The sequence below is a fragment of the Pongo pygmaeus genome, chromosome 16, assembly GCF_028885625.2.
Source record: "Pongo pygmaeus isolate AG05252 chromosome 16, NHGRI_mPonPyg2-v2.0_pri, whole genome shotgun sequence".
NCBI lineage: Eukaryota > Metazoa > Chordata > Mammalia > Primates > Hominidae > Pongo > Pongo pygmaeus.
In genome coordinates this window covers 25,114,002-25,138,156 of record NC_072389.2, presented here as the reverse complement: position 1 = coordinate 25,138,156, position 24,155 = coordinate 25,114,002, and the positions used below count along the sequence as shown (strand labels likewise).

Below are 24,155 nucleotides of genomic sequence, written 5' to 3'. Positions count from 1 at the left end.
TAAATACAATAAAAAGAGAGACCGGGTTTCTCCATGTTGCCCAGGCTGGTCTGGAACTCCTACGCTCAAGCGATCGGCCGCACTCCGCCGTCCGAAGTCTAGGGCCACGCCAGGCCGATCAATTCCTTTCTGCTTAATAAATTGGGCCGGGCGCAGTGGCTCACACCTGCAAACCCAGCACCCCGGGAGGCCAAGGCAGGCAGATCACCCGAGTTCGGGAGCTCCAGGCCAGCCTGACCAACATGCAGAAACTCCGTCTCTACGAAAAAAAAAAAAAAAAGCCGGGCATGGGGGTTCACACCTGCAATTCCAGCCACTCGGGAGGCTGAGGCAGGAGAACCACCCAAACCCGGGAGGCGGAGGCAGCAGGGAGCCGAGACCGCGCCACTGCATTCCAGCCTAGGCAACAAGAGCGAAATTCCGCCTCAAAATAAATAAATAAATAAATAAATAAATAAATAAATTTAAAAAAAGAGAGACCGGGTTTCACCATGTTGCCCAGGCCGGCCTGGAACTCCTAGGCTCCAGTGATCCACCGCACTCGGCCGTCCAAAGTCCTGGGATCACAAGCGTGAGCCACCAAGCCAGGCCGATCTGTTCCTTTCTGATTAATAAACTGGGCCCTGTGCAGTGGCTCAGGCCTGCAATCCTAGCACCCCGGGAGGCCAAGGAGGGCGGATCACCTGAGGTCGGGAGTTTGAGACCAGCCTGATCAACATGGAAAAACCCCGTCTCTACCAAAAAAAAGAACAAAAACAACAACAACAACAGAAAAGAGCATTTCTATAGCTACTGATTAAATTATGCATATGTCATTTTTAAACAGCTTTATTGAAGCACAAGAGAAATACAATGAAGTGAACATAATTAAAGTGCACAGTTTGATAGATTGGTTGGCCTATGTATATAACTGTGAAACTATCAGGACAATACAAACATTTCAATCACCCCAAAAACTTTCCTTGTGCTTCTTTGTAATTCCTTCTTTCCACTCATCCCTGTCCCACTCTTTAGCTCCGGATAATCGCTCATGTGCTTTCTGTGAAATTTTGCATTCTTTAAAATGTATGTAAGTGAAATCATGCATTATGTGTACTTTTTTCTGTCTTCTATCATCAGCTTAATTATTTTCAGATTCATCTATACTGTAGCATTGATCAATGATTCATTCCTTTTTTATTGCTTAGTAGTAAGTATGAATATAACACATCCATTCAATTGCTGATAGAAATTTGGGTTGTTTCCACTTTCTGGCTATTAAAATAAAGTTGCAATGAATATTAATATATGAATCTTTGTATGAACATATATTGTTCTTGGCTAAATCCTTAAGAATGGAATGATTAGATCATATTTCTTTTTTTTCAAAAAAGCGGCCAAACTTTTTCAAAATAGATTTATGGATCAAATTTCTATTACTTCTTTAGTCAGCTTTGGTAGTTTGTGCTTCTAGCAATTTTTCCATTTCATCTATGTTATCTAATTTGTTGTAATACCATTGTTAATTTTATTTCCTCGTAACCCTTTTATTTATCTGAGGTCAGCAATAATGTCCTTTTATTCTCAGTTGTAGTAATTAAATATTTTGTCTCTCTCTCTCCAGCTCTGTCTCCCCTTCCTTCTCTCTCTTTTTTTGCTCTCTCTACTTTTCTTCGTGAGTCTCAACTATAAGTTTGTCAATTCTCCTAATCTTTACAAAGTATTATTTTGTTGATTTTCTCTACATTTTCCCATTCTCCAATGTATTTACTTCTATTTTAATCTTTACTATTTCCTTCCATGTTTTTGCTTTGAGTTTAGTTGGCCTTTCTTTTTTACTTCCTTGTAGTAAAATGTTGGTGATTTATTCCTCATATAGGTGCTTACAGCTGTGTGTTTCACACTAAGCACTTGCTTTAGCTGCATCCCATAGGTTTTGTTGTGTTTTCTTTTTCTTCATCTATAGGTATTTTCTAATTTCCTTTGTTATTTCCTTTTTGACCTACTGTCCTTTGAATAGTGTGTTGGTTAATTTCTACATATTTGTGAATTTCTCTACTTTTCTTCTGTCAGTTTCCTAATTTTATTCCATTGTGGTTGGGGAACATACTTTGTATGATGTTGGGTCTATCAAATTTTTTATCATGAGGTATCTCTGAGTTTATCGTTTCTGGAATTTGTTGAGCTTTTGGTGTTTTTAAAAAATCAAATTTTGGAAGTTTTCAATCATTATCTTTTTCTTTCTGTTACTCTAATTATATAATCTCACTTGACCTAACTTGAAGTTCCCTAATTCTTTTTCTGACTGTTCAACTCTGCTATTTAGCCCGTCTAGTAAATTTCTCATTTTAGTTATTGTGCTTGTCCACTCCAGATTTTCTATTTGGTTCTTTAAAAAAAATATTTTCTATTTCTTTTTTTTTAAACTTTAAGTTCAAGGGTAAATGTGTGGGTTTGTTACATAGGTAAACTTATGTCATGGGGGTTTGTTGTACAGATTATTTCATCACCCAGGTATTAGGCCTAGTACTGATTAATTCTTTTTCCTGATCCAATATTTACTATTTTGTGAGACACTGCCCTCATACTTTCCTACAGTTCTTCTGACATGGTTTCCTTTAGCTCTTTGAAGTCACTGATTTAAAATAGCCAACTTAGTCTTTGTCTAGTCAGTCCAACATCTGGATTTCCTCAACAACAGTTCTCTACTGACTGCTTTTACCCCTTTGGGCCATATATTCTTATTTACTTGCATGTTTCTTAACATATTTTTGTTGGAAACTGGACACTTTAAATTACATGGCAACTCTGGAAATCAGATTTGCCCACCTGCCCCAGGTTTTGTTATTGTGATTATTTAGTATCGTTTTAGTCATATTTCTGAACTAAATCTGTAAAGTCTGTATTTTTTGTTGTAATGAAGTCCTGGATCAGTTCGCTTAGCAGTCAGGAACTATTGGAGAGATTTCCCTAAACACTGGGAAGCAAAGTCTCCCAGTTTTTGCCAAAGGCCTCTTGGCTATGTGTTGGGCACGCCTTTAACACTAAGCCAGGCAGCCTGTTGGTAAATTCCATGGGATTTTCTATGTAGACAATCACATAATATGCAAACAAAGATAGTTTTACTTCTTCCTGCCATTCTCCATATGTTTTATTTCTTCTGCTTTCCTTATTGCATTGGCTAGAAACTCCAATGCTATTGAATAGAACAGAGGCATCCGTCTTTTTTTTAAACATAGGGGTAATGCATTCATTCTTTGACTATTAAGAATAATGTCAGCTGCTGTTAACTGTAGCTTGTATTTGTGTATGTCCTTGATTACATTCAGGAAGGTGCTTTCTAATACTGTTTGCAGGAATTGATGTTACATTTTGTCAAATGCCTTTCTGCATCGGTTGAGATGATTCTATCATTTTTCTTTCTTTACCTCTACCAATATTCTTTGTTCTGAAATCGACTTTGCCTGTTATTAATATAGCCGCTCCAGCTTTCTTTTTAGATGAGTGTGCCGTATCTTTTTCAAACATGTTTGTCTATACTATTTGTGAATTTATGTTTAAAGTTCATTTTTTAAAGGCAGCATGTAGTTTTGTTGTTTTTAACCTATTCCAACCATTTCTGCCTTTTAAAAGGATGCTTAGGCCATTTAGATATAGAGTTTTTCCTTGTTATTTTGATTTGCATTTCTCTAATGATCAGTGATATTGAGCTTTTCTATGTATGATTGTAAGCCATGTGTATATTTGATTCAAATAACTTTTCTTTAGGATTGAAAAGAAAGCATGTTTATTATAATCTGTGAAAATAAAAAATAGTAAGTATTTCAATGTAAGACAGTAACTACAGTAATAGTTTAGAGATGTGAGCAGTCTGTTTGGACTGAAGAAGTGAAATGTTTCATGAGGAAAATGGAATCTAAATGCATCTCTAAGACAAGAGAAAAGATGAAAGACACATAACAGGCTCAAACACAAGAAAGTGTATCCACAGAGGATGTCAGGATGATTGACTGAGATGGAACAGGGCTAGATTATGGAAGCCCAGTTTACAAAGAGCCCTGAAATTACAGGAGGTGTTTTCACCTCCTGTAGGTGCCATGCGAAGCTTCTGCAGGTTTCTTAATCAGGTGAAAGGTAAATATATGCATAAAGATCCAAAAGAAATAATGTCAAGAAATTTAGCTAGTGATTATAGGTAACACAGAATAACAGAAGGCCCAGGCAAATGGGCTGACCCACAGGTCTGTCCTGGAATCCCTCTTATGTCTTTATTTCATTTAGCATCCAGTACTGTGGCTGTAATTACCATCTATATCACAAGGACTTCCAAATTCATCTCCATGTCTGCTCCTTTCCTGAACTCTGGCCTTTTACCCAACTGTTTATCTGATACACTCATATCGATGTACAATGAACATCTCACACCTAACATGTGCAAAACAGAATTCCTGATTTGCAGCTCCCAAAACATGTTCTTATGTTCTTCCCCATTTCTGTCAATTTCACTCCTATCCCCACACTTACTCAAACCAAAACCTTAGAAGTATTACATCCCTTTCTTAGCTTACTTCCTACATTTAATAATTGAAGATTCCTGTCAACTTTATGAAACCCTGCCCTGTTGTATCTTAAATCTGTTTATCTCTGTCTTCACTTCTACCACTCTTGCTCAGGCCCTCATCATCTTTCACTCAGACTATCCCAAAAGGTCTCCTGAGGATCTTCTTGCCTCCCCAGAATCCAGATGTCTCCCTCCTATCTCCAAATCCTCACCTTGGTTCCCATAGCTCTATGAGACCCAAACCCTCTCTATCTCTTGGATCTCACTTCTTAGCACTCTAGTACCACCCTCGCAAAGCTTACTCTTGCCTTAGCATCTGAAATACTCTTATACCAGGTTTTTGAAAGGCCAGGTCCTTTCTGTCATTCATGCTTCACGTTAAATGATACCATCTGAAAAAGCCCCCCTTACCACCCAGTCTTAAGTAGTCACTCACTGTAGTCACTTTCTCACAATATACCATTTTGGTTTCACCAAAGAAGTCATCAATACCTAATGTTCTATTTATTGTTTGTCTCTTCCATATTTTTGCACCCCTTTATCCCAGATCAAATGTAAGCTCTTTGAAAGAAAGCACTTTTTTAGGTCTTCTTCACTGTTGTGTCTCCAGATGCAAGACCCTCTATACATTTCTTGAATGAATTAATGGAAATACAGCAGTTGATAAAGATGGGATCTCAAATCAGGAAGAAAAAAATTGATTCAACCAATAATTGAGACAAATTGTGAAGGAAGCAATAAGAAAAGTCTGAAGAATATTAGGGGAACTTTTCCTAGACTGACCATTATCAGCTCAATCCAAATTCCCATGGTCCACATAGAACCTGGGATTTCTCCCATGCAATAGTGGCAACTGTGCACCTTAAACCCATCTGTTACCTGTTTCACTTACTTGGCAAGGTCTTCTCCATAGTAATGAAGCAACCAATAGCAGGTGCTTCCTTATCTGTGACACAGTCTATATGATTCTGACCAATAGCAGACTTCTGTCTTTACAAGCACACACGTGCATGTGCATTGTTTAAATTACAAAATTAAAGCTTGGAATTTAAATCAACCACATTGAACAACAGATCCCTGTGGAATAAAGAAACTAAATATACCAACCAATGCACAAGATGTAGTCACCACCAATACAATACCACTTCAACTGCGTTAGCAGTTAGCTAGAGCCTAGGACAAATTCTTGGTAAGACAGAACCTTCATTTTTAACAGCACACGACAGTGCTTAGCATCAGCAAAGCCTCAGATGAGTAGAAGACTCAACTTGGTATCATTAGCACAAATAAGTAGTGTTTCACTACTGTATTAGAAAAAAATGGTTTATTCTAATAAAATAACTTTCTTCTAAAAAAAAAACAAACAAGGCCATTACTTTTCAAAACTTAGAAATCCTCATGAGGCTAAGTGGCCTATACAACTTAGGTGGAGGGAAGGAATAATTCAGAAGATAGGGTTGGGTTTTTAGTCCTCTGGTAACTGCAGGCTGAGGGTTGCAAATTAGGGATAATGTGGCTTCATGCATAAACCTTACAATAAGCAAAACATATCCCAGATTCTATACTCAATGGCTTAACACTGGCTATCACTGGAACTGCAGAGGGATGAAGGATTTTTTATAGCAGATTTGTATTTTTTAAAATTTCTGTATAGTTTGAATGTTTTAATCAAGTGTGTTTTATTTTTGTAATAATAATGAATTCAAAAAAGCTAAAAGGCAAAAGTAGTCAAAATATACAGGAATTGACTATTTGTATCAGTGCTTTTCAGCAGAAATATAACGAGAGCCACAAGTGCTGTGATGCACACATTTATTTTTCAGTTTTCCAGTAGCCACATTAAAAAAGGTAAGAAAATACAGGTAAAATTAATTTAAGAACATATTTTATTCAACCCAATATATCCAAAATATTATCATTTAAACAGGGGTTCAGCATAACAAGTATTGAGATAGTTTACAGTCTTTCTTTTCTTACTAAGTCTACAAAATCTGGGGTATATTTTATACTCATAACATAGCCCAATGAGAACTAGCCACGTTTCAGTTGCCTCAAGAGCCAAATGCTTTAGTACTGCACAGTGCAGATCTGTATCCTGAAAACATATTTTCACATTAATAAGAAAAATGGGCTAATGAGAAGATCAGACAATTTATAAAATATAAAAAGTAAAGGGTGAGTAACTACATTGAAAAATGTAAAAATTCAGCAGTAATAAAAATGTAATGAAAAACCATGAACTGCAGTGTGTTCAGTCACATGCAGGTATGACTGAGGGATAGGTGAACAAACTAGTACTGCCCTTCTGAAAAAAATCAACAACCTGTTAACAAAAACTTTAAGTGATTATTATTCATAACCTTTGCTGCAAAAAGCTCATTTTCTAAGAATTTTATACTAAGCTCTGATGGAAGAAATGTGCAAGACAGTTATAAGGATGTTTAAATCTGTATCATTTATAAAAGGAAGAAATTGGCAATAACCTAAATGTTCAATCCCAGGTACCTAATTTAATCAGTAATGGTAAAACCATAAAATTAAATGTCGATCAGTTATTTTATATGATGACTAATGATTATTCTAGATATTAGATAATAAATACAACATAGCATATATCCATGAGCTATCTGTCTCCAAGACATGAGATCACTGATTTCAAATTTTATTTTTTGCTTATTTGTATTTTCTAAAATTTCCACAATACATTTTTATTACACCTAAAGTCAAAAATCAAAATGGCAAAGTAAGTCAGACAGACTGAAGATGAACAAAACTGGAAAAAGGCTAGCCTATTTTTAGAAGAAATCTAATGATTGCCTCTGAATACGTAATTTCAGTAGAAGGACAGTCTTTAGAAACCAAAATAATGGTTGAGAAGCAAGAAGAAATGTAATCAGGAAGGAATTATGGAAAATGCACATGGTAACAGTATATATCATACAGAGTGTTTCTTTCTGTTTGTTAGATTTTTAAAGGAAAATATGTCCATGGTGGAAAGTTTAGAAGAAATGAAAGAGAATAAAGAAGGAAAGAAAAATCACTTGCAGCTTCAACACCAGCAATCCCTACCCTCAATATCTTGGAGTGCTCCCTTTAGATCCTTTCCTGCATGGTGCCCAATAAATGTTTGTTGAACAAATGGGGGCGAAAGAACCAAAATATACAGGGATGTCATTACACTGAATAGGAAGGAGGGACAGAAATAGCAAGTCTTAGGAAATGCCTGGGTACAAAATAAGGAGAAAAGTTACACTTAATAGCATATCATAATAACTGCATTTAAAGGTGGGAGGAGAGTCAATGTGTTATAAGTGTTATTTGATTTAAGTATTTCCCTCTATTGCTAAATTTAAGTGTAGTTAAAATTTCATAGATTACTTTCTTTACATAATGTACTATCCGCATCATTGACAATTTCTGTGCATATCATGTTTCTAATAACATAATAATTTTTCAATGTTTATGTATTCCATAATTTGCAGAAACAATGCCATGATATTGAAATCAATTACTTACAATGCCAAGGGAATAGAACTATTCATGACTCATTGTTGACCTCTATGATATCTACTAGACAGGGGTCCTGTCAGAAGAATGACTAAAAGGGTATTACTAAAACTCTTGATACATGTGGCTAAACCCCTTTTTAGGAAGTTTTAATCAAATCTTGCTCTGAAGCAGTGAGATCTGACAATGTACAATATGTGTATTTCTATTTATTAGGTGAAAGAGCCATGAAAAGCTAAATGACTAAGGAAAGGAGGCTGTGAAAGACAAAGCTGAGAATGCAGGACTGAGAAGGAGTCATCATGCCTGCAATGCCACAGAAAAGAGACGAGTGGGAAGAGATGGATGAGAAAAGAAGAGAAGGAAGTTTGCAAACAAAGGAAATATGAACTTAGTTAAGGAAGCACACATCTTCCTCTGAGAAATATGAAGGAGAAACTAATAGGATAGAAAGATGAAGAATAAGTGAAAACAGATATGACTATGAGATGAATTCCTCAGACAACATTGTAAGAAATGCCTTCTTCATTGACCAATTCCAAGAACTTCATGCTTCTATTTCTCAGCTGGACAAGTTGGGGTGCCCGGTCCATCATCCACAACTCCTCTTCTAGCTCCAGCTGGGAGATAACACTGGCTTTGAAAGGATGACAGCCCAACCATGGGGAAAGAAAGAGACAAATATCTGAAAATTTGGCCCTAACCCCTTAGTGTTTGACTCACTGAATAACGGCTACTGTGAGGTTTAAGGGAGGAGTAGCACAGAAAGCTCCTAAAATCAACTCTTTAAAAATAAAGACAGTTTACCTGGGGAAAATGTATTGGGAACATCTTGTGTCTTGAGGGCCAACTAGATTGTAAAACCTTTGGTTTGGGGGACTATAGAAGCCCAGCAGAATAAAATGCTATGAAGACTCATGGCTGTTAATAACTGAAAAAGCAAAGACCCTCAAATAGGAAGATTTTCAGTTACAAAAGAAAATGGCTCTTACCCACATGGATTAGATTCCTACAGTTCTCCAGTATCACTTCTCTGTACAGATTCCTCTGCAGAGGGCTCAGTTGTCTCCACTCCTCCTCAGTAAAGTCTACGACAACATTCTTGAATGTCACTGGCTCCTAAAATATAAGCATATTCACCCTCTATTAGCTATCCAGAAAGTGTTCCTGACATAATGTGTAAAGCTGATAGTCACAGGAAAGGTTGAGGAGATGTACAGAAAGTTTTTTGTTTTGTTTTGTTTTTATATTTGTTTTTGTTTTTGTTTTGAGATGGAGTTTTGCTCTTGTTGCCCAGGCTGGAGTACAGTGGTGCAATCTCGATTCACTGCAACCTCTGCCTCCTGGGTTCAAGCGATTCTCCTGCCTTAGCCTCCTGAGTAGCTGGGATTACAGATGCCCGCCACCACACCCAGCTAATTTTTTGTATTTTTAGTAAAGACAACTTTTCAACATGTTGGCCAGTATGGTCTTGAACTCCCAACCTCAGGTGATCCACCCACCTCGACCTCCCAAAGTGCTGGGATTACAGGCACTGGCCACCATGCCCCCTTTTTTTTTGGAGACAGTCTTGCTCTGTCACCCAGGCTGGAGTGCAGTGGCAGGATCTCAGCTCACTGCAGCCTCCACCACCCAGGTTCAAGTGGTTCTTGTGCTTCAGCCTCCCAAGTAGCTGAGATTACAGGCACAGGCCACCATGCCTGGCTAATTTTTTTTGTATTTTTACCAGAGATGGGGTTTCACCATGTTGCCCAGGCTGGTCTCGAACTCCTCAGCTCAGGCAATCCACTAAGAGTCGATGCCTGGCCCAAGAATTATTTTTGACAGTGCTCAGACTTTGTGGTTACCTGAAGAAGAAGCCATCGAGAGGAAATCCAACTTGTATAAATTCACTCATTTCATCCATATGTCCTTCCCTTCCTGTCTCAAAGGAAAAGTTGCCCTTCCATGTATCCTCTTATTGTACATTCTGGGTGTTCTCTGATACTCTCCAGGCATTCACTCTCACAAATCATCCCCATTTTTGTCAATCTTCAAACTATTCATCTTTGGAAACCCTTCTTCGGCTTATAAACAAGAATGTTCAAATGATCTCTTCCTAAATGATTTATCTCTGATAGAAAAAAGAAAAGAATCCTTTGAAAATCAGTTTAGGAATGACAGTAACAATGCTGATGGGCCATCATTTAATAGGCATTGTTAAAAGATGGGGAGATACAGGTAGAGTAGGCAGCTTGAGAGGAAAAATCAAGGAAATACACCATCAAGAGCAGAAGCCCTTATACACTACTCTCCTGCAGACACTGGGAGGGGCTGCCGGGGGCCTCCCAATTTTTGAGGTAACGTGTAGAGTTGGGAGAATGAGACCCCAGGAGTATTTATTCAAAGTTGAGAGGGGAAAGAACAGTCTTCAGGCCTACAACAAAGAGCTAAAGGTTTTCTTAGACAGGTTCTCCCACCCCCCCCCACCCCAAGGCCACTGCTATTAAAAAGGAACAGAGAATGCAGCATCAAATGCATTAAATGCAGCTTACAAGAGAAGACAAATGTCACAAATATTTTTGGAGGAGTGTCTACAAGAACCCATCTGTACTAATCACAGCCAATTAGAGTTCTGGCTAAAACCAGCCATGTTAGGATCAATAATATTTTTTAAAAAGCATCCTGTCATTATCATTATGCACAGAAATAACACCAGTAGAGGACAGAAAGAACATGGCATGAAAAACATCAAAGGAAGAACACATTCTGGGAAAGCTAAGATCTAACGAATACAAGAAATCTTCTAAAAATGCTTGCACTATAGAGTAATTCAATAAGGACACAAATTTAATGAAATGCACACACCACCCAACATGATTTTTTTAAAAAGAGAGATGAAAAGCTATGAATTACTCTGGGAACAAAAATGTATTATGGAGCTAATAAATTTAGTAGGGATTCTCAAACATGCAAAAACAAAGAGAAGAACACTTCTCATTATCCAAGATGCAGGTTGAGAGAACATTTTAACTACTTGATACTTAAATCCACCCCGCCCCCACCCAACAAAAAAGGAAGGATCACAATGAAGAACTAGGGAATAAAATTACTACTGGACGAATGGTAATGAGGGCTGTTTTTTTTCCCCCAATCTTTATACATTTTATTTTTCTTTTTTGGCTTACTGCATTGTTGTTAAGACCAGACATATTTTTCTTTTTTGTCCTTGTAAGAGGGTGGTTGGAACACTTAATTGATCAATGTAGAACACATGATATAATGAGAATTTAAATGTTAAATTGTTAAATTGACAAAAACAGTTACAGGAATATGGGTCCAGACAAAAATTTAAATAAGTAAATCTTGACAAAGTAAAAATAATTTTACAACATTTTAAAAAACAGTCCATAGAGGACAAAAGAGAGGGAGAAGAAACGTAAGCAAGGTTGATGTCTAATCATGTGGGCACAAACACAGTGAGTCTCTCATAACTGGCTTACCTTTTTTCTTTCACTCTTAGAGAAATATTCCAAAACAAGAATTTTCTCTTGTTCAGTATAGTTCTCCTGAAGAACAGCAATTTCTTTAGTTCTCTAGTTAATTTTTCTTTTTAAATTTGAGTAACGTTAATTTTGTTACATCATTAAATCTATTTATTACTAAACAATGCCAGTTTTCTTTCTGTCTCTTCATCCATTCATCTGTTCAACTCTCTTTTCGCCTTACTACAATGCCCAACACTTATCTCCACAAATATGCATGGAGAGAGACAGCCAGGTGTTCAAAGTTAACACTGAAAGGGAAACGCATGCACTTTCTGCTTTGTCAAACTACTAGTACTGCTGATTATTAAATAAAATAAAATACTTTAAAAAATAAAAATAATGGACTTCCACTTCCAGACAAAATGGAGTAAACACCTTTCTCTGCTTCTCCTATTAAGTGTAGATAACAATCCTGGAAGTTATATTTCAAACAAAAATAAGATGAATATGAAAGGTGGAGAAAGGCAGGCTGGCTAAGGCCCCTGGGACTTGGGTGGTTTTGTCATCTCATGTATTCTATAGTTGGCACTGAAGAATAATCAACCTGGAAATGGTAATGGAAATAGAGGAAAAAAAAAAAAAAAGCCCCAGTAAAGGATCAGCCCAACAAGCCAGAAAACTTTTAGACAGTAACCACCCAACTCTAGGAAAACACCACAGGAAAAAAATGTGGACCCAGGGCTCCCTAACAAGAGAATTTTAAGGCACATCCCATGAAAATGCCCCAGTGAGCAATTACATGAATGCCTGAATCAAAAGAAAGGGTAGAAAAATAGAAGTAAAATAGAAGACATAAAGAAAAATCAAATGAAAATTTTAAGAATAAAAACATGAGGCCAGGCACGATGGCTCACGCCTGTAATCCCAGCCCTTTGGGAAACCAAAGTGGGTGGGTCATGAGGTCAGGAGATCGAGACTATCCTGGCTAACACGGTGAAACCCAGTCTCTACTAAAAATACAAAAAAATTAGCCGGGTGTGGTGGTGGGTGCCTGTAGTCCCAGCTGCTTGGGAGACTGAGGCAGGAGAATGGCGTGAACCCGGGAGGCAGAGCTTGCAGTGAGCTGAGACGGCACCACTGCACTCCAGCCTGGGCGACAGTGCGAGACTCTGTCTTAAAAAAAAAAGAATAAAAACATGAAATAATTGCACCTGTAATCCCAGCACTTTGAGAGGCCAGGGTGGGCAGATCACCTGAGGTCAGGAGTTTGAGACCAGCCTGGCCAACATGATGAAGCCTTGTCTCTACTAAAAATATAAAACTCAGCCAGGTGTGGTGGCAGGCGCCTACAATCCCAACTACTTGGGAGGCTGAGGCAGAAGAATCACTTGAGCCTGGGAGGTGGAGTTTGCAGTGAGCGGAGATCATGCCACTGCACTCCAGCCTGGGTGACAGAGCGAGATTCCATCTCAAATAAAATTTCAAAACAAAATGAAAGAATTGAAATAAATAGCTCAGTAGACAGGCTCTACAACAGAGTGGAAAGGAGAGAGGAGAGAACTGGTGAACCTGAAAATAGAAACTACCCTGACCAACAGAGAGACAGCAGACAAAAACAGAAGAGATAGGTCCACAGGGACTTTTGGGATTATGTCCTGTGACATTAAAACAACTGAAATCATACACAGTGTGCTTTCTACTGTCTACTGGGGAAAGACAAACAGACCCTTTGCCACCTTGACCAGAGCTGAGTCCTTAAATTTCTGGATGATATTGATTGTTATTGAAGAGCCAGAGGCTGGTGGAGTTGGTTTGTTTGGAGGAGGCCTGATGGCCTCCTTACTCTCATCATAGCAACTTTTCCCTCAGGGGGGCTCCAATCTTCTTATTCAGAGAGGTAGCTGAGGCAGGACAGTGGGGCTAACTGTGGACCAGGTGAGGGCACGGGCTGCTGGGGTGGCCCCCCTTCCCCAGTGTATACATTGTGTCCATGTAAGGTTTTGTATATTCCAGAGGGTAGGGCCACCCCGTCTCATACCTAGCGGTGGTTGGAGGTGGCACATGGGGAGGAGGTTCTAATAATTCTTTGTGGCTGGGAAACTTATTTATTGCTAGCATAGGACAGAGGAAGGAGGCAGGGATGGGGTCATGGCTTCCCAGTGGTGTGATCACAGTTCACTGCAACCTCCAACTCTCATGCTCAAGTGATCCTCCCACCTCAGCCTCCCAGGTAGCTGGGAGTATAAGCATGCACTACTATGCCTGGCTAATTTTTAAACTTTTTGTAGACAAAAGGTCTTGCTATGTTGCCCATGCTAGTCTTGAACTCCTGGCCTCAAGCGATTCTCCCATCTTGGCCTCCCAAAGCACTGGGATTACAGGCATGAGACATTGCTCCTGTCCATAAGATTTTCTCTTTATTACTGTTTTGTTGTTGTTGTTTTGTTTTGTTTTTATTTTTTGACAGAGTCTCGGTCTGTTGCCCAAGCTGGAGTGCAGTGGTGCGATCTCTGCTCACTGCAACCTCCACCTCCTGGTTCAAGCAATTCTTATGCCTCAGCCCCCCGAGTACCTGGAGTTATAGGCATAAGCCACTGCACCTGGCTAATTTTTGAATTTTTAGTAGAGACAGAGTTTTGCCATGTTGGCCAGATTGGTCTTGAACTCCTGGCCTTAAGCAATCCGCCCTCCTCAGCCTCCCAAAGTGCTGGGATTACAGGTGTGAGCCACTGCTCCTGGCTAAGATCCCGTCTCTATTTAAATAAAAAAAAGAAAATTCAGAGTCTGTGGAACACAGAACACCAAAGGCCAGTTATTTACCTCTCTGAGGTAATCTGTGTAAACAATTTGATATATATCCTTTCAAGTTCATACTTGCTATGCATATATATACATATACACACGTACGTTGACATATTCCCTCTTCCCTGCTGTCATGCTATTAGTCTTCTTTTTTTTGTAGAAATTGGACCAACTCTTTGTTCTTTGCTGGCCCGTATTTCTCCTATTCAGTGATGTGTTATGAATATGTGTTTAAGTCAATATATGCAACTCTTCAATATCATTTAAAAAGGTTATGATATACGATCATATGAAGGTGTTACAATTTATCCCAACAGTTCCCTTTTGCACATTTAATAATTTCCATTGATTTGCCAGGAAGAACAGTCTCATGTCATGGCTAAATCCTTTTGTATGGACATCCTTCATTATTCCCTTAAGATAAACTTTTAAATAAAGTTGCTAGATTAGTCTCATTTCTTAAGTTATTTTTTGGTAGTTTATATGTAACACTGTAGTTTTGTATGTACTTGCAAATACCTATAGTGCTAGTAAAAAATGGGATAAAATTAAACTCTTTCACATATGCCAAATATATTTTGATTTAGCACTTCATTAAGTGCATGATTACAGTCTCTGTATCTTTTGATTTACCTTTCTATCTTTACAATTTTCAGCCGAGATACTTAGAGGTCACATAGTAAATTAAGGTTTTCTTTTTTTAATAATCTCCATCTTTCTACATATGGTGAGTCACAGTAAGCTATTTTTGGATTGTTGAAAGCTGTGACTCTCAATTGGAGCCCAGAAACCATGCCACTTACAAAATATGCTTTGTCTTCCAACATCAGAGTGTCTGGTGGAAGGTGACTGTTCTGGGAACTTAAAAAGTCTAAACAGGACAAGAACAGAATCTGGAAACTATTTCTGTTTCTGATAATATGGCTGAGTAGGCAGACATGCTGGATAGTCCTTGCAAAGACATACTTGAAATTGCCACACATACACACACAAAAAATCCAGAATCTCTAAGACAGAAGATGAAGTGAAAATCAGAAGGGCTACTACAAGAATAATGGGGAAGCAGCCCCAGTTATCAAGGGACGTGTGCACGTGTTCAATAAAAAGTTTCAAACCTAAAAAAAGTTGAGAAAAATAATGTAATTGCCCTACATATACACATCATCAACAATTTTTCATTCATGGCATGGACAGGTTTTTGGTTTTTGTTTTTTTTGTTTATTTTTTTAAAGGTGGGATTTTGCTGTGGTTGCCCAGGCTGGAGTGCAGTGGCGTGATCTTGGCTCACTGCAACTTCCGCCTCCCAGGTTCAAGCGATTCTCCTGCCTCAGCCTCCCAAGTAGCTGGGATTACAGGCACCTGGCACCACATCCGGCTAACTGTTGTATTTTTAGTAGAGATGGTGTTTCACCACGTTGGTCAGGCTGGTCTTGAACTCCTGACCTCATGTGATCCACCTGCCTCGGTCTCTCAAAGTGCTGGGATTACAGGTGTGAGCCACCACACCTGGCCACGGCCAGTTTTGTTTCATTTATATTCCCACTTCATTTATATACATTCCTTCTTCCTCTTAATTATTTTGAAATAAAACCTATACATCATATCATTTTTTAAATTACCTTGTATGTAACTGTAGAAGACAAGGAATTTTTAAAAACAAATATATTCACAATGCCATTAAATACCAAAAAATTAATATTCTGAAAATAGCCACAAATCTAGAGTTCACATTTTCTTGACTTTCTCATAAGTGATTTTTTTTCTAGGTTATCTATTTCAATCAGATAACTGTTTGCTCATATTTACATTCCTAATTGAACAATGTCTAAACTTAAACTGACATAAAATGCAGATGATTTTCTGACCAAATGCTTAGTGTAAAAAAAAACTTCAAACTGCAAGAGAAGTCCCTCCAAATACAAAAAGGACCAGTATTTTAAGAGGTATGTTAACCAAAATGTGGCAATGTAAAGAGCAGAGCAGGAAGAACCTTTAAGTCCGAAACTAACAACAAGTCAATTTCATAGTCAGTTTCCCTAGTCCTTGCACAACAACTTCTGGCATCTGTTTTCTCTACAATGGAAGTAACAATAGTAGCTATTTCAGAGCAGGAAAAGGCTTAGAGCAGTGCTAGAAGAGGGTCGTGGCTATATAAATTTCAGCTATTTGTATATTGTAACAAACCAACTTTTTTTTTTTTTTTTGATCAATAATAGATTTCTTTTGGAAAAGCAGCGGCCTCCTGTCTGGGGACACCTGCAGTTCCACTAAGTGAACATTGGTGTCTGCTAACCTTTGCCTCTATTTCTCTCAATAATATACTGTCAAGCTGTTCCTTGATTCAGCAATTTTATGTACTTCCTTTTTTCTTTTTTCCTTTCTCTTTTCCTGAGACAGAGTCCCGCTCTGTCGCCCAGTCTGGACTGCAGCAGCGCCATCATGGCTCACTGCCACCTCCACCCTGGGCTCAAGCAATCCTCCTGCATCAGCCTTCAGAGTAGCTGGGACTACCCGCAGGGCCCACCAGGCCCCGCTAATCTGTGGGTATTGTTTTGTTTTCTCGTTAAGAAACTGGGTTTCCGGCCAGGCGCAGTGACTCACGCCTGCAATCCCAAAACACCGGGAGGCCGAGGCTGGTGGATCACCGGAGGTGAGCTGGAGATCAGCCCGACCAACATGGAGGAACCCCGTCTCTACCAAAATAAATAAATAAAAAAGTAGCCAGGCATGGTGGCTCACGCCTGCAATCCCAGCCACTCAGGAGGCTGAAGCAGGCGAACCACCCAAACCCGGGAGGTGGAGGCCCAGCGAGCTGAGACCGCGCCACTGCACTCCAGCCTGGGCAACAAGAGGGAAACTCTGCCTCAAAAAAAAAAAAAAACCAGGTTTCACCATGTTGCCCAGGCTGGTCTGGATCTCCTAGGCTCAAGCGATTCGCACCGCTCAGCCATCCAAAGTCCTGGGATCACAACCGTGAGCCATGACGCCAGGCGATCTGTTCCTGTCTGATTAAAAATTCGGCCGGGCGCGGTGGCTCATGCCTGGGATCCTAGCACCCCGGGAGGCCGAGGCGGGTGGATAACCTGAGGTCAGATTGAGGCCAGCCTGACCAGCATGGAGAAACCCCATCTCTACCAAAAAATACAAAATACAAAAGTAGCCGGGCCTGGTGGCTCACGCCTGCAATCCCAGCCACTCGGGAGGCTGAGGCAGAAGAACCACCCAAACCCGGGTGGTCGAAGCTGCGGGGGGCTGAGATCCTGCCACTGCACTCCAGCCTGGGCAACAAGAGCGAAACTCCCTCTCAGAAAAAAAAAAAAAAAAAAAAGAGGTAGAGAGACTGGGTTTCACCATGTTGCCCAGGCCGGCCTGGAACTCCTAGGCTCAAGCGATCCGCCGCGCTCCGCCGTCCGAAGTCCTGGGATCACAAGCATGAGCCGCCACGCCAGGCCGATCTGTTCCTTTCTGATTAATAAACTGGGCCCGGCGCGGTGACTCACTCCTGCAATCCCAGCACCCCGGGAGGCCTAGGCGGGCGGATAACCTGAGGTCGGGAGTTTGAGACCAGCCTGACCAACATGGAGAAAACTGTCTCTACTAAAAAAGAAAAAGCTGGGCATGGTGGCTCATGCCTGCAATCCCAGCACCCTGGGAGGCCGAGGTGCGGGGGTAACCTGAGGTCAGGAGTTTGAGACTACCCTGACGAAGGGAGAAACCCCGTCTGTACCAAAAAAAAAAGAAAGTACAAAATTTGCCAGGTATGGCGGCTCATGCCTGCAATCTCAGCCACTTGGGAGGCTGAGGCAGGAGAGTCACCCAAACCCGGGAGGCGGAGGCCGCGGGGAGCTGAGACCGCGCCACTGCACTCCAGCCTGGGCAACAAGAGCGAAACTCCACCTCAAACAAACAAACAAACAAAAACAAAACAAAAAATCGAGACCAGGTTTCACCATGTTGCCCAGGCCTGTCTGGAACTCCTAGGCTCAAGCGATCCCCAGCACTCCGCCATCCAAAGTCCTGGGATCACAAGCGTGAGCCGCCACTCCAGGCCCATCTATTCGTTTCTGATTAAACAATTCGGCCGGGCGCAGTGGCTCACACCTGCAATCCCAGCACCCCGGTGGCTCACGCCTGCAATGCTAGCACCCCGGGAGTCTGAGGCGGGTGGATAACCTGAGGTCAGGAGTTTGAGACCAGCCTGACATGGAGAAACTCCGTCTGTACCAAAAAAAAAAAAAAACGAGCCGGGCAGGGTGGCTCATGCCTGCAATCCCAGCCGCTCGGGAGGCTGAGGCAGGAGAATGATCCAAACCCAGGACCAAGAGGCGGAGGCCACCGGGAGCCGACACCATGCCATTGCACTCCAGCCGGGCAACAAGAGCGAAACTGCCTCAAAACAAAAAATAAAAAGAGAAACCAGGTTTCACCATGTTGCCCCGGCCTGTCTGGAACTCCTAGGCTCAAGCGATCCCCCGCGCTATTCCTTTGTGATTAATAAATTGGGCCTTGCGCGCTGGCTCACGCCTGCAATCCCAGCACCTCCAGACGCCGAGGCGGGCGGATAACCTGATCTGGGGAGTTTGAGACCAGCCTTATGAACATGGAGAAACCGCATCTCTAACAACAAAAACAAAAACAAACAAAAAACAAAATGAGCTGGGCATGGTGGCTTACGCGTCCAATCCCAGCCACTCGGGAGGCTGTGGCAGGACAACCACCCAAACCCAGGAGGCAGAGGCCCGTTGAGCCAAGACCTCCCCTCTGCAATCCAGCCTGGGCAAGAAGAGCCAAACTCCTCCTCAAAAAAAAAAAAAAAAAAGGAGAGACCGAGTTTCACCATGTTGCCCAGGCCTGTCTGGATCTCCTAGGCTCAAGTGATCCCCAGTGCTCTGCCATCCAAAGTCCCTGGATCACAAGTGTGAGCCACCACGCCAGGCTGATCTATTCCTCTCTGATTAATGAGTTGGGCTGGGCGCGGTGGCTCACACCTGCAATCCTGTAGCGGGATTTTTAAGGAATTAGATAGACTCATGGGGTTTAGGAGGACATTTATTAATTATTTAGGTGCACTGGCCCAGTCGGATTAACATTTAAAGGATTGAGTACTGAACCAAGACTTATCTTTCAAGCATTATGTGAGGCAAGGGGGGAGATCTGTGCAGGGAGAAGCATATTATAGAAGCGAGAAACAAAGATAGTTATTTAATTGAAACATGCATTATATTTTTTTTACTATTTAAGGAAAAATATGTTTTGTGACTTGAGTTTGTTTAGGCACCTAGATTTATTTTGTTTATGGAGATAATAGTAGGTACCTCATAGGGGATTATTAGATCATGCTTAAAATTGGATCATAGTTAATACTTTAACTGGGGCTTTAACCATCATCATTTACATCATCCCTATCCCATTATCTTTCCTTTTGGCAGAAAGGCATATAGCGAAATCTATGCAAATTAAATGAACATATGGGAAACTCTTGTTTGCAGAAGGCGTTGTGGTGCTCCCTCTACATGATCTGAAAACTACCTATACGGCTGTAGGACATTTGACATATCACCTAGCTTATCCCCTGGCATGCCCATATGACCTACTAAATCAGAAAAACATACCAGGTTCTAATATACAGTCATATTCATTTTACAACTTTTCAATTAACATATAATCCTAAGTTGCATGCTTTATGTTGAAGAAAAAAACAGCAACCAATATACCATCATAGTAACATATTAAATGCTAGTTTAACCTGACTCTCCCAGTGTAACAATATATTTACAATTTTGTAGAGTATATTCAGTGTATGTTTCAACATGTCTTTGGGCCATATGTATTTTGTGCTAAAGTTTCTCTTTATAAAAAAACAAAGCAGGAGATAAGAGTTTTGTGGTGGGAAATGGATTCAATTATTATGTTCTAAGGGAGATTAAAGAGAAAAATAAATTTTCCAGTTAATTCTGTGACAAACAAAAGTAAGCAATATAGCTGAGAAATTCATCTGAGCTGACAGCTGATTATATATATATAATAATTTTTTTTTCTAACAGAGCCACAACCAATGAGACAATTATAATTTCACCAAGTCAAATGTCAGCCAGAAGACTTACAGTTTTTACACTTGGCAAGGCAAAGCAAAGAAATGTGAAGAATCTTGTTAGCCAAACTTAGTGTCAAAAAAAAAAAAAAAGCTATTCGTCATTGGTTGTCAATCACAGGGTAGTTCTCCGTCACTGGAAACTTCTGCAGACAGGATAATTGCTATGATTAAATGGCAGTGGATTTAAAATATTTCAGTAGTGGTTAAAGTAACTGTTGAATACTGATGGTATAATATCAAATCAAAGGTGCACAGCTGTCCACTAATTATGCAGAGTATAAAATATCTGATGCTGTGTAAGTATAATGCCAAAGCACATTCACAGGTACAGAAATGGATGAGGGCTTAATCATGCTTTTTGGAAATATAGTAAAGAAGATAATCCTTTTTCTACCTTAAAAAAATAAATTTTAGACCATGTCCTTCAAGGTATACAGTTTGTATTGTTGACAATTAGCTCTGATTATATAATGTACTCTAGCTGTTGCTTTCAATTTATTTATCTGTATTTCTGATTGTTCCTCTAACACAAAGAGACTGAGGGCTTTCTCTGTGTTAGGCAACAGCTGCAAAGCTAAGTCTTGGAATACAGAGATGTGAAACAATGCTAGCACTGGCTCAGAAATACTTTATTGCCTTATGAAATTTTTAGCTTAGTCCTATTCCCATAAATGTTTCTATGTGAGTGGCAGGGACTGGGGGGCACCTCACTCTCCTCCAGGGACAGGCCATGTCCTAAGCAGTAGTTTGAAGGCATCACTTTGGAGAATTTAGGTCTGGAGACTGTAGAAATCAGCGAAGTTTCAAAGAATCGTTATTACATTGCAAAGTCACATGGGCAGGAGTAGAAAAGAAGTAATATGTTGCATTTCTTCTTTTGTAGTATGAGTTAGTTGATCTAAATGTTCATTGTGTTTTCTCTATCTTTGAATTATGTGTAACAATGTAGATAGTAAAAAGCTGTCAAGAGGCCATGAGATTTCAGATAAACAGGTAAGAGCATACTCCAGGAAACTGTAAAAGAACTAATTAGAGTCCACGTGTTCAGTGTCAGTTCATCAGCTCAAAGACGCAGAGAGATAGGTGCTCAACAGATGGAATATATTAGAACCCATAAAAGTGACCAAGATGGGATGGCACAAAATCAGCAGAGCTATAATCAATAACCAATGAATTGGGACTCTCTTCTGTCTTTCCCACTGTATTTGGGTCTTCGTAGGTTATTCAATCATGTTTGAAGTGATGAAAAACCATTATTCATTCTCAAGGCAAAAGAATTAGATATGCTTTTGGGAAAAAGAGGATAAGGGAGGGTTTTTAAACTTTTACAATGGGCCATTCTACATGTAGTATACAAATCATCTAAAATTCATTTCTTTTTCCTAGAAAGACAGATCTTAAACCGGCTAGAAGTAATAGATAATGTGGTTCATCAGAGCTGTATACTCTTAAATTCAGATTTTCTGAATCCATCCCACATTATCCTAGTCCCACAAGATAACTGCAAAAATGTCTTCTTGCCAAATACATTCAACAGTGAACTACACAGTTGCCTCCAAGAAATTCACTGCACATTGGTCTGTTCATTGCATTAAGAAATCTTGTGGTTAAAAACAAACAAAAAATGTACTTAGTATGTTTTTAAATATAGCATCTCCAATATTATTTAAAACTTACTTTCCTTGTTGTTTCTCTGAATATCTCTCAAAAGAACTATGGAAAATATTGCTTAACATGATTGATCTTCCATTTGATTGACCTGCATTTACACCCATGCCTATTTTGTGCAGGTGATCAATTCATTTGTCAAGAGTGCTTTCATAATTATGCATTGAAATGCACAAGGTTGTCATCCCTCAAAAATACTACTATTATCACCCATAATTAAGTCTACCAAATTTACACTAGAAAACAAACATAAGGAGAACAATGGGTAGTTGTTAGATCATTTAGCAATCAGAGGAAAAAATTAGTAACAGAAACAAAATTATTGTCATTTCTCAAATTATTTTTCAAAGGACAATGTTGCCTTATTAACTAATATTTGATTGGGAACATTTACAACCATTAATCTAGAAAAGAAATTCTTGTACTGCAATGCACCTCCTCTATTTACGTGTGTGAATGAGTGTCCATTTTCTTTACCTAAAGTTCCAAATTACTTATTCATTCATTAGGTAATCTTTTTTCACATGGAACAAAATTTTTGTGGTAATTTATGATAGTTGAAAAAAAAGATTTGGGTTGATTATAACCCTATTTAGATATTTCTGCCTGCATCTATATCATATCAAAAAAAGTAGGGCCTCCTCTCCTTTCCCTGAATTAACTATTGGAGGGGGCCAGGCATGGTAGCTCGCAACTATAGTCCCACCACTCTGGGAAGCTGAAGCAGGAGGATGGCTTCAGCCCAGGAGTTTGAGACTAGCCTGGGCAATATAGTGAGACCTTTTCTCTACAAAAAAAAAAAAAAAAAATTAAATATTAGCTGCACCTCAGGGCTTGTAGTCCCAGGTACTCAGGGTGCTGAATCGGGGGGGATCGCTTGAGCCTCGGAGTTTTGACTGCAGTGAGCTATGATTGCATCAGTGCACTCCAACCTGGGGGACACAGTGAGACCTTGTCTCAAGAAAAAAAAGAAAGAAAAAGTGTCAGAGAAATTTTTAATCTGTAGCATCCTTAGTCTTCAAATTTCATATGTTTATTACCACTGTCATGTTTCATGTGCTTAACAAATGTTAAAATAATGAATGTCAGCATGATTTCTAGAGATTGTACTGAGCAGGACTTAGAGGGGCAGGGGGGTTTCCCCACTTGTGTTCCTGTCCTTCATATCTGTCTCTTCTGGATTTTTTTAGTTTATTACTTCTCAGGGACAAGCTTTTCGTTTTTCCCTTCTATATCAGCATAATCTGAAAAATATTAAAATTAAAATAACTAATAATAGACTGCATTAATAGATTAGCTCCTTTTATAGCTTTCATTGTTTTAAGTGAAAATGTTCTATAAGTTATTTAGGGTTTTGAATTTATAATACTGTAATTAAAATAAGGGTTTTTTTCCTCCCATTGACAGAAAAGCTGTCACTGCCACAAGATTTGAGCTAAAAAAAATTGTAGATTTTGTACTTCTTTGTCAGCACTGCCAAAAAAAAAAAGAGAGAGAGAGAGAGAGAAAGAGACATCTTGACAACTTTTAATTCAATCAGAGAACTTGAGTGAATCGAGCGTTCTTCTGGAGCACCATTCATCGAGCAAGACCCCTGACGGTGCCTGGTGGAAACTTAATGGATCCTTTCCACCCTGTTTGTTTTCAGTGTTTAATCCTATTAGTATCAGCAGGATGTAGGTCAGGATATCAGGTGCGGAACGTGTGGAATCAACCAATTTGGCTTGCTCATTTACTTTAATAAGGTCCCATAATGAGTGAGAGTACAAAGTCAAGCCCTGTTAAGGGTCTGCATTAAACTCTCAGAGTATTTAGAGTGTGCCAGGAGCCGCGAGGGTCTGGTTCGGGTGGTGGCGGGAACTGTATTATAGTGCTAGGCACGGCGCGACAAAGTCTGTCCAACCCAAAATGGTGCTGAGGCGTTGCGTCTGAGCTCCAGTACTCAGAAAAGCATCTCAGCAGGTACTCAACAGATCCTTGGGGGCTTGGGGGCCCAGCACTGGCAGTGAGGGCATGAAAGACATAAAAGACAGGGTGCTACCTGTGGGTATTTTCTGTTCTCCAAGGAGGAAGTAGC

At 39.8% G+C, this 24,155-nt stretch overlaps 1 pseudogene; it reads right to left on the bottom strand.

Moving 5' to 3' along the window:
* Positions 1-24,155, bottom strand: part of LOC129028714 (programmed cell death 6-interacting protein-like) — a 100,993-nt pseudogene that overhangs the window by 60,886 nt on the left and 15,952 nt on the right.